The 14,516-nt window shown below is 38.2% G+C and overlaps 1 protein-coding gene across 3 annotated transcripts in view; it reads left to right on the forward strand.

Annotated features, from left to right (window-relative positions):
• The first annotated feature begins 163 nt into the window (after nt 1-163).
• Nucleotides 164-14,516, forward strand: part of TEAD1 (TEA domain transcription factor 1) — a 158,364-nt gene continuing 144,011 nt past the window's right edge. For all 3 annotated transcript variants that reach the window (XM_009288834.2, XM_009288836.2, XM_009288835.2), the window contains exon 1: nt 164-275. The gene's annotated coding sequence lies outside the window, so the exon portion shown is untranslated. The remainder of the gene's footprint in view (nt 276-14,516) is intronic.

Genomic DNA, 14,516 nt, shown 5'->3' on the forward strand with positions numbered 1-14,516 from the left:
TGCCGAGCGGCCCGGCCTGGCTCGGAGCTCTGCTCGGTGCGCTGCCCCGAGTTTTGCTTTCCTTCCCCCTTTTATTTTCCTCTAAAAGATGAAAGAAGGAATGTCCTTTTTCGCTGCTTCTTCTCCTTCTCCAGAGCTGCTGCTGCCGCTGCTGCTGGTTAATTGCACATTCAAGTGGAAAATTTTCGGGAGTCAGCAGAAACATTGTATCCAAAAAAGACAAAGTCGCAGTTACAACAACACCGAGGAGATTGTCCCTGGAAAACTTCCTTTCGGTAGGAACCACAGGGTTTTTTATTTATCCGTAACGTTTTAAGGAGATCTATTCCACAGATGTCCACAGTGCTGATGCGGAGGGCCGGTGGCAGCCTTTGTTCGCAGAAGGAGCGTTTTCAAAGGAAGTACACTTCTGAGGGGGAGGGAAAAAGTTATACAGTGCGGCTTCTGTAACAAAATTAAAACAAAGCGCCCCCCTCCAAACAACTAAACAAAAACAACCAGGAGAAATAAAGCGGGAGGGGGGAAAAATATCTCTATTTTTACCACGTAAAAAAGTTTGCGCTCCTACCTCAGTTGAACGTAATCCTAGTCGTGATTTTTCTCCTCTTGAAATCTGTTTTGCGCTCCTGCCTCGGTTGAACATAATCCTAGTCATGATTTTTCTCCTCTTGAAATCTGTTTTAAGTTGAATGGTGTTACAGTATAAAAATATTTATGAAACAATGAAATACCAGCCACCCATGTTTCTCAGGAGAGTTGTTAACTTATTAGAAACAAGTGCCTGCCTTTGATATGAAGAAATGAAAAGTGACCTCCAGAAGTGCTGGAAAGTTAGGGAGCAGTTCTGTTCTACGCTTTCTGAATGTAAATGGCTCCCAGTATTTTTTTTTAACTGTTGGCTCCCAGTATTTTTTTAACTGTTCGTTGTTGAACACCATCTGGGAAAGAAAGGCCAAGAAACATCAGGTTGTAGTGGCATTTTCTGATGTAAAATAGTACATATAAGAAATGTAAGCTGAAATGGCAGAGCCTCAGGGAAAAAAAGTACCTATACAGCTGTATTCCTGTCTAACAGAAGCATATTTGCCTTCCCTTAGTGCTGATAAAGTTTAGAAATGCAATATTGCCAGTTAGCGGTTTTACAGAGCTATCTAACCTAGATAATGGCAAAGTTTGGAGCTGTATATCCATAAATATATCCATAAATATATCAAAAAATACTGTTTTCTCTAGCTGAATGTTCAGTTATTATGCAGTACATCTAATATGGAAATCTCTGTGGGAATGCCTCTTACAGGAAAATTCATGTAAATAACTAAGTGCTACCTGCAATTGAATATGAAAACAAAAATGATTATAATTACATTAGGACTTAATTTAAAATTATGTAGGATTCTTCTCATAACCCTAGATTGGGAAGCTGTGTCTGTAATGTATGATGTATTCTCTCTCTATAAATAGTTGGGGAATACCATTACAGGGATATTAGATTGTACTGATGGTAAGATGGTGCTATCAAAAATGACACAGACCTGTATATTAAATTACTTCTGGGGGTGGGAGGGAAGCTTGCGTGTTTGTATATGTGTGTCTTAGGCACATATAAGACATATGCATACTTTATTTGGGAATAGAAATACAGGAATTAATATAGTGAATGTTCTTAAAACACAGAATTGAAGATTTTATATCTGGGTCGCATTTTGAACTTGCAAGTTTTTAAAATCAACTTTTTGAAATTATTTTCATCAAGGGTAAACTTTTTTCAGGGGCATTTATTTTTCACCTTCATGGTAAAACGTGTCTTTTCACACTGCACTGGTTTTTAATTAGGTCATAAGGCATTTTCTATACCAGCAGGGATAATTCTGCGTTTTGTCTGCTGCAGGTTTTTATCAGCTGACCAAGCAGAAATTTTGGATGCAAAGGATTTATTTCAATTTTTCTTCTTAGTAATCTAGAAATATCTTCGGAAAGTACTTTATCACTAAACATGTTCGGTGTATTTTGAGCATCAATTTTACATACGCTGCTTTGGTGAAGTAAATATTATTAGCCTTTGCACCCAGGAGAGTATAACAACAGCTCTTGAGATTCAAATTACGGTGTTATATTCTGTACAGTTTCTTAGTCAGTGCTGAGTGGGATGTACGCGAGCAGTGAAGCAGAGGAAAAATTTTGATTTGACAGGAGTCTTAGTAAAGATAGCCTCTGCTTAAAGGAGTTTTAATTAAACAGCTAAAAAAGAACAACAGAAACTTAATTATAAACTAGACCCGCCCCGTGAGTTTAGCTGAGAAACGATAGCATATTGTGATCTGTGGAGATGTGTGAGCATGTGTGTAACATGTTTGGTATAATTTGTAACTAGTGTGTTGTTGTTGTTGTTGCTGGACGGTGTAGTGGTTTTGGATATCGTTAAAGCGGGTTTTAGGCTTTGTTTGCCAATGCCTGAAAAACTTAAGCTCAGTTAAGTCACATGCAGAGGAAAAAAGATTTCTTCCTTCTTTCTTTTTAAGCTACCTTTGTAGATCATATTGTAAGCAAACTTTCAAGATATAGTACAGGCAAAAGTATAATAAAGACTTTTTGGAGCTACAGAGAAATTCTGGTGTCTTTCGCTTAAGAAAAAGTGAAAGGTAAAAATATGTAATTGTGTATTATGATCTAGCTGTCAGTTTTCAATCTATAAAGTAGGATGGTTACACTGTTGGAAGAATTTCACTAGAAGTAATCTGATTTTATTGGAAGGTGCCTAAGACTGTTTGCAAAACACGAAGATTTTGTGTACAGTTCTGAATGTGTGAGTTGGGGAGAAGGTTACCTTCAAACCTTACATTTTGAACGCATGGTTTCTGACTGTATATACACGAGCATACATTACTCTTTTTAATCTGGTATTTCTTTGTGACGTTAATATTAATGCTATATCTTTCCAGACATGGTTTAAAAACTCTTTCTGAAGTGATTCCATTTATTTAAGAAGAAAAGTTTTGCTAGATCCAATCCTTACTCAGGTTAAAGTGACTGGGATGACTCATAGGAATAAACATTCGCTGGATCAAATACTAAGATATTTACAGCATATGCTTTGTGTACATGGTTAGTATGATATTTGATGTCTAAAGAAGGACATGGGTGCTATTCTGTATCTTTGATTAAAAAGAATGTCAGATTTGACACACAAGCTTTTTCAAATTTTTGTAAGGGGCTTATGTTCTGCTTTGCTGGTAATCTGTCTAACACTTGCAGGCAAATTTCCATTAAAAGTTGGTCACTCATTCCATTTGTCCTCTTATTCATAGCATGTGCAAATATGAGGTAAGGGCTGACTCTTTAAAAATCTGGTCTAAATTCAGGTTAATTCCATCGACTTCGTATGGCCTGTTGCTGTATTATGTTGGCTGTAATGAGGGTGCAAACTGGCCCTTTAAACATGATTTTGAAATCCCCAGTTCATCAGAGGGACCTACTTTTGCATGAAAGAAATAGTAGTTACTTATTTCTGGGATTTGAGATTTAATTACTGTTTTGTCACCGTGCTGTGCTTTGCCATTAGTGCTTGCCTCAAGTAGGAATGTTTTATATTCCTAAACTACAGTCATTTACTATTAAAAAAAAAAAAAATAATTTAAGTGAGTCTCAACAAAATTTTATAACCTGCAAGAGGTAAATCATCTCCCTGAAAGAAACGGCTGTTAGAGGTTTTGTGGCAGTTTATGCAAAAACTGTATATCCCTGAAAGAAACGGCTGTTAGAGGTTTTGTGGCCAGTTTATGCAGTACTGTATAATTTAAATTGTATCCTGTGATATATGAACGGATTAATGGCATTATTTATTGTAAAGCCAACCGGCTCTAAGCCACACTGAAGACACATTTTTAGAAGAAAAATCTCTGCAATAAATTCCCACTTTATGACCATATCTTGCTCTCTGTTCTTGCACAAGACTCCTTTTGACTTTTGCAAGTGGAACAAGGATGGAATAATATTTCCTGGAATAATTTTGTGTTTGGTTTTAATGATTGCTCATTTCCAAAACATAAGAGAGTGAAAAGTTGCAGACTTCACTCCTTTGAGGCACCAACTTCAAATCTGCTCCTCAGATTTGTCACATAAAATTCAGCTAGGAGTTTTCTAATTTAATACCCCGAACCTCTCTTGTTTTTGTATGAAATCCTGATCCCACTGCAAGCACTGAGTGTTATCTTGTTATTGGTAAAGCCAAATTTTCTCTCTGTGTTGATGCAGATTCAGCAACTTTTATACTATATCAGGTTATTAAAGTTCCACCAGAATTATATTAATTTTAAAATACAGGGATTGAAGAAGTGGAGGGAAGAGAAAGAAGGCAACAAGCCTGTGTCAAAATCTGGCTCCTAACAACTACTTTGAGATATTCTAGACAGGAAGTCTATGAATGTCTCAAAGAGTAACCCGTCATGTGCTACATGCCCTTATTTGTTAGATGAATTTTTGTACACACGTCAAGAACGCGATGAAAATCCGCAGAGAGTGTAAAGGGTTTATAGATGCTTGCCCGGGTTGTTGCAGGCCTGCAGCCCCATTTCCTAGTCCCTCCAGCTTGTGTCTGGGTTCGTCAGAGGCAGCCCGTTTTAGTTTGGCTCCCGTCCAGTTGAAGGTATCACCTACAACTTTTTGTTCTTTGTCTTCTAGTCATTGTTTACTGGAACAACGTGATTATTCCCTCTGCATCCTGTTGTACCTTTCCAAATGGCCTTCTTAAATTTCTAGCTCTTATTAGCTCTTCACTAAACTTTCGAATCGGAGATAGTCTGTGCGGCAGCAGCAGCATATGAGCACAAAACACAAGTTTATTTGCTAGCAGGTCAGAAGGTAGAATGTGAAATCTCAGTGTGCGGGGAGGGGGAAGGGAAGGAAAGTTTAGGATTATGTGTAAAACTATTAAAATGCTATTGACTGGGAATCTAAAACAATGACGAGTGCTGTTGTTTTTACAGATACATGAACTGAAAACTGCTGCTAATGATGGGAAATGTTAATTATGTGAGAACATATTGAACTTATATTCTCTGGCATGAACTTTTTTAAATGCATCAACTGTGCTGCCTTTTATGCGCACAGCTTTCTAATTATCATAATTCAGTACAGCTCTGGCTTTTGGAAGCAGTTCAAGTGCAATCTCAACTTAACATGAAAGGAGGGTTTTTTTTTTTAAACTGAGAATGTTCAAGAACAATTTGAAAAGATAATCTAAAAATGCTACATACTTAGCTGGGTATAAGTCAGAAAATAAATATGTTCCCAAATCTGCCTATCAAAGCAGAACAGATTATTAGAATGGAAAGTTATCTTTTTCTCATTATGTCTTTCGCACTCCTACAGAACACAACTAAAAGCACATTTTCATAATTGAATACCATAGACAGATCTACTATATATTGACGGACAGTAGGTTTTATTTTGGTGGTTTTTGAAATTATTGAGTAGATTACTGTGTTGTTATTAAAAGATTTTTCTTCAAATAGTGTGTAAGTAACAAAGATTTCATTTTCTTAAATAAAGCAAGATGACAACTATCATTATTTTTTTGGTATTAACGGATTGTTTCTGTAACATATTAAAGTTCTATCATTATTTGTATTAACGGATTGTTTCTGTAACATATTAAAGTTCTGTTGTAAATTTTCCTTATCAGTCAGTATTCGCACCTTGTCTTGGTGGAGCTTGAGGGGGTTGTAAATACCAGATATTTCTAAAGCTTTCAAAAGTGTTGTTTTTCTTTTAATGAGGGGAAAATAAATTTCATTTAACTCGCACTCGAATTATCCTTTCACAGATTTTTTTTTTGTATGTGATCAAATTGTTAGTTTCCACCCCCCAATTTTACCCAGCTTCTAGTTGAAAAAGAATCAGAATTTTTTTTTTCATACTTGTCTTTTCCTTTACTATAGTACATGCTACATTTCTAAAATGCAAAGAAAAGCCCCAGTGAAACAAAATGACTTCATTTGAGCTGGCACTTAAGAGCAGAATTCACTTCCATAGTGCTGAAATAAAAGAAGCCAAGTGTTTTAAATAGCCACTCCCCTAGGCCAGAGTGTTTTTAGAAAAGCTCATTGTCTAGATTTGAGCTGTAGCAGTATGCCTGCCTCTGTTAAATCTCCTGATCCAGACAGCTCGATTTCTAAAGTTGACATCTGGTTTACTCTTTGTTCACCTGTTTAAAAAAAAATGCAAATAGGCGAATGCGCCATTGCCCTAGAGCTCTGCAAAAAAATAAAAATGCTGTTGACAGTTTGTCAAATAGTGCTTCCAGCCTAAGACTGCAGTAGCCTATTGTTATGCCAGCAACAGGCAACAGAAGTTGTGGCACCATATGGCTAGTATATGCTTCAGATAAGCTATCTGTTAATTTAGCTTATCAGTAGCGTTTTGATATGCTTCGTGTTTGAATCACCAACCAGTATGGCCTTGAGTATTTTTGGTGCCAGATTATTCCTTAACATTATAGACATCACAGTTATTCCCTTGGTGGAATCTCTTGCCATTCATTCACCTCATGGTGCCGTGAACAACGGTGCTTATTTTTGGAATTAGCTGGCACGTTTTTTTTTACATGGTTGTCTTTCTGTTGGGAGATTATAATTCAGGAATGACATTTCGGTTTTGAGGGGAGAAAATGTCAGAACAGACTTTGGAAGAAAAGGTAAATTCACAGAGGTTTAGTGGATTAAAGCCTCTGTTATGTGTATCTCAATTAAAAAATATATAGTGTTTGGAGACATTAATTAATGGGAGAAAGGAAATTTTATTCATATTCAATCTACCACCACCGTGTGTACACACTTTTTGTCCTAAAGCTGGTTTACAGCTTAAAATAAAAGGCAAAACTCTGTAAACAGTTTCATTTTCCACATCCCTGATTTTACCTTTATTCTTTTAAAAAAATTAACCTTTAAAAACAGTTGTGTCCCTATATCTGCTGTAAGCTGATCTTTGAAGATTTTTATTTTTTTTATTTCTGCTTTTTCCACAATCAACTGAAAGCCTTGTACAAGACTTGAAGATTCAATGGAAGTTCCTTCATCTTCCCCCTACCCCCGCCTTTCTTTGGCCGTAATTATTTTGTTGCAGGAAAAGTCTCAAACCATAAATACAGTCTTCCATTCAATGCCGCAATGACGTCCTTAGGGTTGGATCTTTCTGCATTGCTCTCTGACCTTGCAGCACATTCCTCTGTGTCTTCTGCCCTACAGGCTCCGTCTCGCTGTTCCTTACAGGGCACCGCATCTGTCTGATTGCCTGGACCCTCCTCTCTCCTCGGGTTTGCACTTACTTGCTCTTGGGCAGCGCTTGATTAGGCTCTCCTTCCTTCGGATCATGGTGGCTTTTTGTTTCCCTCCTTTTGCTATCCATCTTGCCAGGTCCTCCTTATCCTATCTCTTCTGCTGCTGCTCACAGACATGGTCTCGCTGTTGGGTCTCTTTGGCCATCCCAGTCGCCGCGCTGCTTCCACTCCTTCCTTGCCCTGGCTATTGGAAAGAAAGGACCGCTTGTGCTTGTACAATGCCTTTCATGTCCAGGATCCTTAGTGACCAATAAAAGGACCAAAGAAATTTACAATCATCTTCTAAATCTGTTAGCTGACACCACTTTTTTAGTAATGAAAGGAGGTCAAAGAGAAGAAAATTTTTCTCCTGTCCCTTTGGAACAGAGTAATATGACAGTCTGGAACGGCGGCCACTCTTTAATGCCCCACTGAAGTCCACCCAGATGAACTACATGGAAAAATGCAGGAGCTGGCAGAGCACCTAGAGGCCAAACAGGTGATGTGATGCTCCCACCTCACCGCTGTGCCTGAGTCGACGTGGACACCTGCAGAAAACAAGAAAGGTTTCCTGCCCTTGGCTTGGCATCTAAGGCTGCTAATAGAGGCTTTTAGTTTCTCTGCAGGGACATGAACTGCTAGCGTCTGTCCACTTAGAGCTGGTTTGGGGGTCACCTCAAATTTTAAATCTGTTTTAAATTCAGATTTAGAGTTCAGGTCCATGGTGTGACTCATGCAGTTAGATGATAATAGCATTTTTTGTGTTCTGGCTCATTGCAGATTAGACCTGTGATCTCTCGTTCTGGTGTGATTGGGGGGAAGGTAAGCGAAGAGGCTGGGAAAGGAGAGGTATTGAGACTCCCAGTTCTCTGTGAGGCATGTGTGCATCTTCCCTATAAGTAATTTCTGAGTGCTTAACTGTGACAGGCAATTTTCAGTCTACTAATGTATCTAGTTATCACCCATAATGTGTATGGTTGACTTTGGACTGATGGGGCCATTAAAACATAATAAATCTATGTTTATTTAGTACAATAAGATGCATCTTTCATATGGTTGTGGGGTTTGTTTGTGGGGGGTTTTTTGTTGTTTTTTGTTTTTGTTAAACTTCAGAGCCTGTGAAGTTTTAGTTGATTTGGTATCTGCTTGACTTGGCTTTACTAGTGTTTCATTGGTTCCAGTCATTGTTTTGTGATAGGAAATCCATAGCTCCCAATAATGTGCATTTTGCTCTTTAAATTGACTATTATTTATGCATAGTAATTTCCTGCTCTGCTTCTTAGCATATTTACTGTATGCTTACTGACCAGTTATAGATAAGCAGTTGAAGGGGCACATTTGAAAGACAATTTTAAAATATGCAGCTTCCTACACCAATTCACTTTAGCCTCTAGCTTTAGTAATATTTTTTGTTGGTGAAACAATGACCAATAAATAACTTTATCTTCCAAAATCTCTAAAAACAATACAAAGAAGTCCAAAGGGTAGTAGAATTATCATAGTTCCTGGTTGCTTGCAAAATTAACTAATATTCTGGCCTCTGAGATTTTGGAAACAAATTAAAGAACCCTTTTTTAGGTAGCAGGCTGCTTTTAATGGTTCTTCTGTATTAAGGAAAGTACAGTATTGTAGGTTATTTATTTCTGGGCATGCAGTACAGGGTGAAGAGCCTGCAATTCAGCTAGCAATGCCTCTGTGCCCTGAGGTAAACTCTATTTCACAAAGGGAATTTTGATTATGGTCTACTGCTCTGTAGCATAGTGGAGGCTTCAAGAGGCAAGTGGTAAATGCTACCAAAGAAAAGCTGGATTGGAGCCACTGACGTCATCTAAGTAAATCTGCTGTAGGACTATAGCCATAAAATGACTGCCAGCCACTGAGCGCACTTTGGCCTTTTCTTGTCAACTGTTTTAACTGCTTTTTTTTTTTCTTTTTTTCCTCCAAGCAACATGCATTTTGTTTTCTTTTTTTGTGCTAGTTGTGCACATGGTGAAGTATAGAAATGCTAACATCCTCCTCCCTCCCTGCAACACTGCACATAGTGTGTGAGTAGCTGCAGCTTGCAGTTCAAAAATTAAAAAGTAAACCAGTACTTTTCCATACATGAGCCTAGCAGAATTAAGCTTCCATCACAAGCTATTTTTTAGGTGCAAGAGCCTGGCAGTTCAAGTTACAGCATACTGATGAGATTTGTGTTGTGGGCAAAAAGCATTTTGATGCACTGGAAGGCACGCTTCCCTCTGGAAGAACCAAATGCGTAAAAGTGGCTGTTTTCGAGTTTTGAATTAGCACAAAATGCATGTGTTTGTGAGCGCTTAAGATCCAGTGTTGTCATTGCTTTAAGATTGACCTCTGCAGCTCCAGTCACTCCTGAAACAAAACTTTCCTGTTGTTTCAAACACCGAAATGTATAGTTACCAGCCCATCTTTCGATGATACTTTTTATACACAGCTAAAGAAACCACGTGCATTAACAATAGTAGCTCTAGAATTCATTGATTAATATGTAGCAATAGATATATGTGTACCTAAGGGTATATCTAAAAAATGCAATTGATATCCCACCTGTCCTCCACTCGAATTTCAGCTGTATCAGGATTGCAACAAAATTTCTTGGGTTTTTGACAGTGGATTTTGAATTCATTGTCAACATTCTCTTGAAATGAATTTCCAGGAATTTTAACATGCTATTTTTTTAAAACAGAGTGCACTGTAAAACACATTTAGAATTATTAGCCAGTGTGTTCCATGACAATATTTGTTTACTTGATTTATGTACTTTTTTTACTTTAAAATAAAAATTAAGCATCACTGTTTTTGAAGTTTGAGTCTTATGATCAGAAATATATTAAAACCAGTATCTTATCCATGAATCATTAGATGAGTCAGTTCCTGAAACCACTACAAGCCTCACAGTTCTTGGCTACAAATGAAAGCAGGAAATCCAGGCTTCAATAACTTCCTTTCCCAGTACTGGCTATAGCAGTGTTAGTGGTTAGTATATGCTGCTTTTGTAAGCAATAGGAAGATGTATGTCTGAGGAACAAAGGCACTCAAGTCAATTTGCTGAAACTGTTTATAATTTGTGGTCTTGATTTGAATGTCAGGATATATTGGCATATACTACATTCTGTGCTGTAGTACATTTTCCAGCAGTGATACTCAGAATATGAAATAGAGGGAACACATTATGGCACAATTCTTGGACAAAACCCATCTAATCAGTTTACCAGAAAACGGGAAGATATTTTAGTGATATCATCCAACTCCTGAAGAGTAATGGGAATGATAATTGAACACATAGGAGTAAATTTAAAATGTTTATTTAGCAGTTACTTTGTTTTATGCTTGTGCAACAAACTATTTTTATTCTGTTTCAGTGCTCCAAAAGGGCTTGAAAAAAACCCAACCCAAACTTGGAACTTGTAAAATAAAAACACATGATTTGTTTTTCAGTCTCCTTTTTTGTAGTGAAAACTGTTTGCCTCCTCATAATCACGGACGCATTGATTGTCTCTAAGTCAGTGGAGCTTTGTTGGCTGCAGAATCTGTCTCTTTAAATGTGGAGTGCCTGTACACTACAGCATCCGTGCAAGAGGATGCACTGTTTACCTTTTTGAGCTAACTGGGCCAGATTCGGGTTTGGTACAATGTTGATCTTAATGTGTTTACACCTGGAAAGTATTCAACTCTTTATGTTTTTCTTAAATATTATGAAAGATAGTTTGGTATCTGGTACTTAGTATTTGGTTAATCTAACTTTCTAATTAATTAGCAGCACATAAAAGCCAAACCTACCTTCTTTAATTATTCTTTTTGTTCTTCTCTCCAAAAAATCATTTGTTCATAACAAACTGGGAAGAACACAAGTATTGAGAGCAATAGATTAGTGAGACACTGCATTAAAAAGCTACTTTTGACAGCATTGGTTAAACTGTATATGCAGTATTGATTAAAAACAAATACAGAGCTCTTCATTTAAACAGGCAGAATGGTTATTGCACATTAGGCAATGACATCTTTTGTATTAGATAATATGTGAAATTGCATTAATAAAGCAAGCTACAAGTTGGATTCTTAGCTGGTGCAGGTCAGTGTTGGTAAATTGACCTCAGCGTAACTAATGGCCATTTATTAGGCAATACATCTTTTGTATTAGATAATATGTGAAATTGCATTAATAAAGCAAGCTACAAGTTGGATTCTTTCTTAGCTGGTGCAGGTCAGTGTTGATAAATTGACCTCAGCGTAACTAATGGCCATTTATAGAGTTTTGGAGCCAAACGGCTGACATAGGTCATCCCGTACCAGTGTCCAGTGTGGTGCTTTTTGAGTCTCGTGTTTGTCAGGGAGTACGGAAGAGGATTGGGCTGGGGAAAAAGGAGGGAACGCAGACCACCTTGAAGGCAGCTGAGTGCTGAGATCCTTTTCATGTGGAGACCTGTATCTGTAATAGAGACCTTTGCCACCTCCTTTCTCTGTCCGTGCAACTCCATGCTCATGGGAAAGACCTGGAGAGGGTCAATCCCTTGCTTAGACAATGACAACGGAGCCTTTGAGGGAGTGTTTTGAGTTATGGGTAAGGTTGCCCTTGAGGGACAGGGAGAGGCTCTTCTCTCCTGGTTGACAGGTTTGTGTCAGCACAGTTTTCATGGGCACTTTTCCGATGGCCCATGCCAGCTGCTCTTTTTTCCCACAGTAGGGCTGGTAGCATCCATCCAGGGACAGGCCACTGGATGTGTTTTGTCATAATGGAGCTGTGCCTGAGCTGGGTTGCTGGGACTTTCGGCATGGCAGCGAGCACCCGAGCAAGCTGCTTTGTCAACTGGGGGGGAGTCAGGATTTCTCTTAGAATATTTAATGGGATGCTATTGAGCCATGAATGTGCAGATAGCATTTAAAAAAATGTAAACAGAGTAACTGGTGCATAACTGCAATTCTCACAGCACCAACTCCTCTGGTACAGGAAGTTTGTAGAGATCTCAGTTTTTGATACTAAACTTCCCCAAGTACCTGCTGCTCTGCTCCTAGAGGCAAGTATGCATCAGGCGAGGGACCTCAGTAGAGAGTCATGTCCAGAGACCTGTGCCATCAAGCTTGTGCAGTGCAGAGCATCATGTGAGCAGAGTGGCTTGGGCTTAGCACAGTATAGCTATATAAACAGTTACACTGTTTTGGAGGCAAGCTGGCTTGTCTCACCCTTCCTTCTGTCATGTTTTAAGAAAAAGGAGTGGCCTTTGAAAGAAGGGCTAGATGCTTACATCCAGGAAGGAGGCTCCCGGGGAAGCATGCATAATTTCTTCCTTTCTCTTGGCTAGTTTAAGTGGTGCTTTATTCACAGATGCTGTGCTAGAGCACCAGCTGTTTGTGTACACAGGAGAAGCTGCCTCGCTCAGGTGTGTCCCCTCTGCTATGGGGAGCCAGATGCTGATGCTTTAGGGATTGCAGTGTTCAGCATCACACCACCTATTGTGGATTTAACTTACTGCATTGTAATTAACATCTTGTAATAACAATAATTATAATAATTAACTTACTAAAATAACAAGGATGTTCTTCACGCTGCTTCTGCATGCTGCTTTTGGGACAAAAATCTTTCTTTCTTGTTTTCTGTTTAAGGGAAAATTTAAGCACTTTAGCAGTGAATAGCAGTGAATTTTCACAGGATCAAAGCATACATAGAAGGCATTGTTCATGTTTGTGACCATATGAAGTGCAATTTTCTATTAATTAATGTTAACCAACTGATTGTTTAAGAACAAAGAAAAAAACTTTGAGGTGGAATAAGCATCTAAAAGTTTACAAGCAGGTTATAGTTGTGCTTGATTTCATTTATTTCACTTGCAAAGAAATGTAAATGATTTAATATTGTTTTCCTAGTTGAACAGTCCTGAATATGGGAATTGTAATGCATAAGATCTGAAGATACATTTTTGATCAACTTCATACACTTTAAATGTGTATGAACTGAACATCTTTGTGTTACTATCGATCAGAGAGATGTCCTGTTGCTCTAATGTGGATTTTGGTTTGGGATTAGAGGCCTGGGGCTTTGAATTGCTTGCTGTCTGTAGACCAAGTCATCAGTGGCTAGTGATTGATTCATTAATTAAAATCAATTTAAATGGATTTGTAAGCCTCATGTAACAGATTATCTTATTAACAGCATGAGAAAGGCACTGTGATCTGCAAGGAATGTGTCGCTTTAGACAAAATATAGCATGATTTTTATGGGACAATTTCGTGAATTGCTGTTGCGCTAAGTGATCTATGCAAATGAGCGAGCCTTGCTTAAATCCTATATTAAACAGACTCTTCCTGTTGAACATGTTTTGGGGGTTTTTTTGTGAGCCTCCTCCAAAAGACTTGACTTTAATCTTAATGTGTATGTGCATGCATGTGCGTGTGTTTGTGTACATATTCATGGTCACAGAGACATGTTAAGTATTGTCGAGTTTCTGATATATTCTGATCTTGGAGATTCTTATTTTTTCTGTAACATCTCCCTCACCCCATTTAAAAACATCCACAACAAGAAAAATAATTTTCTAAATTACTGAAAACAAAATGACAGAAAGAACATCTAATACTGTTTAATCCACGCTCCACCTGCTCAGCAGTACTGTCTGGAGGAGACACTTTGGACAGCTGGAGGGGCCACGCAGGCAGAGGGTAGTTCTGGCAGAAGTGAAAGTGTTGAAGAGATGGCAATAAAAGCTTTCCTGGCTGGGAGAGGGGAGGCTCATCTGTCATCTTTGCATTTGTTTTGTAACTTCTTTTTACATCAAGATGTATAGCAAGTCATTCCAGGCATCCATATATATATATTACTATGCTCTGTGGTCAGGCCTCAAGAATACCTAAGCCAAGGTGTCAGCAAAATCAATGGGAATTTTGAATTTAGTTTCAAACAGAGCAGGGTTGTTGCCTCCAAATCAAAGCCTTGCCCACAACTTTTCAGTAATATCAATAATGTGTGTACCCCATTCTGATTTGTAACCCTAGCTTTTACAGGAAACGAGATTTTAAATTGCGCATGCTACGTTGTAGCATCACTTTACATATTTCTTCCCTAGTTCGTGCTCTCTGTGCATTTGTGATTAGGGAGCAAAGTGAGTTAAAATGTGAGATCCCTTTTTCATTACAATGAAGCTAGTTTCATTTCACGTTTCCTCTGCTGTGTTGTAGAAATGGAAGAGTCTAT

This window comes from Aptenodytes forsteri, unplaced genomic scaffold, assembly GCF_000699145.1.
Source record: "Aptenodytes forsteri isolate BGI_AS27 unplaced genomic scaffold, ASM69914v1 Scaffold8, whole genome shotgun sequence".
In the NCBI taxonomy this organism is placed as follows: domain Eukaryota; kingdom Metazoa; phylum Chordata; class Aves; order Sphenisciformes; family Spheniscidae; genus Aptenodytes; species Aptenodytes forsteri.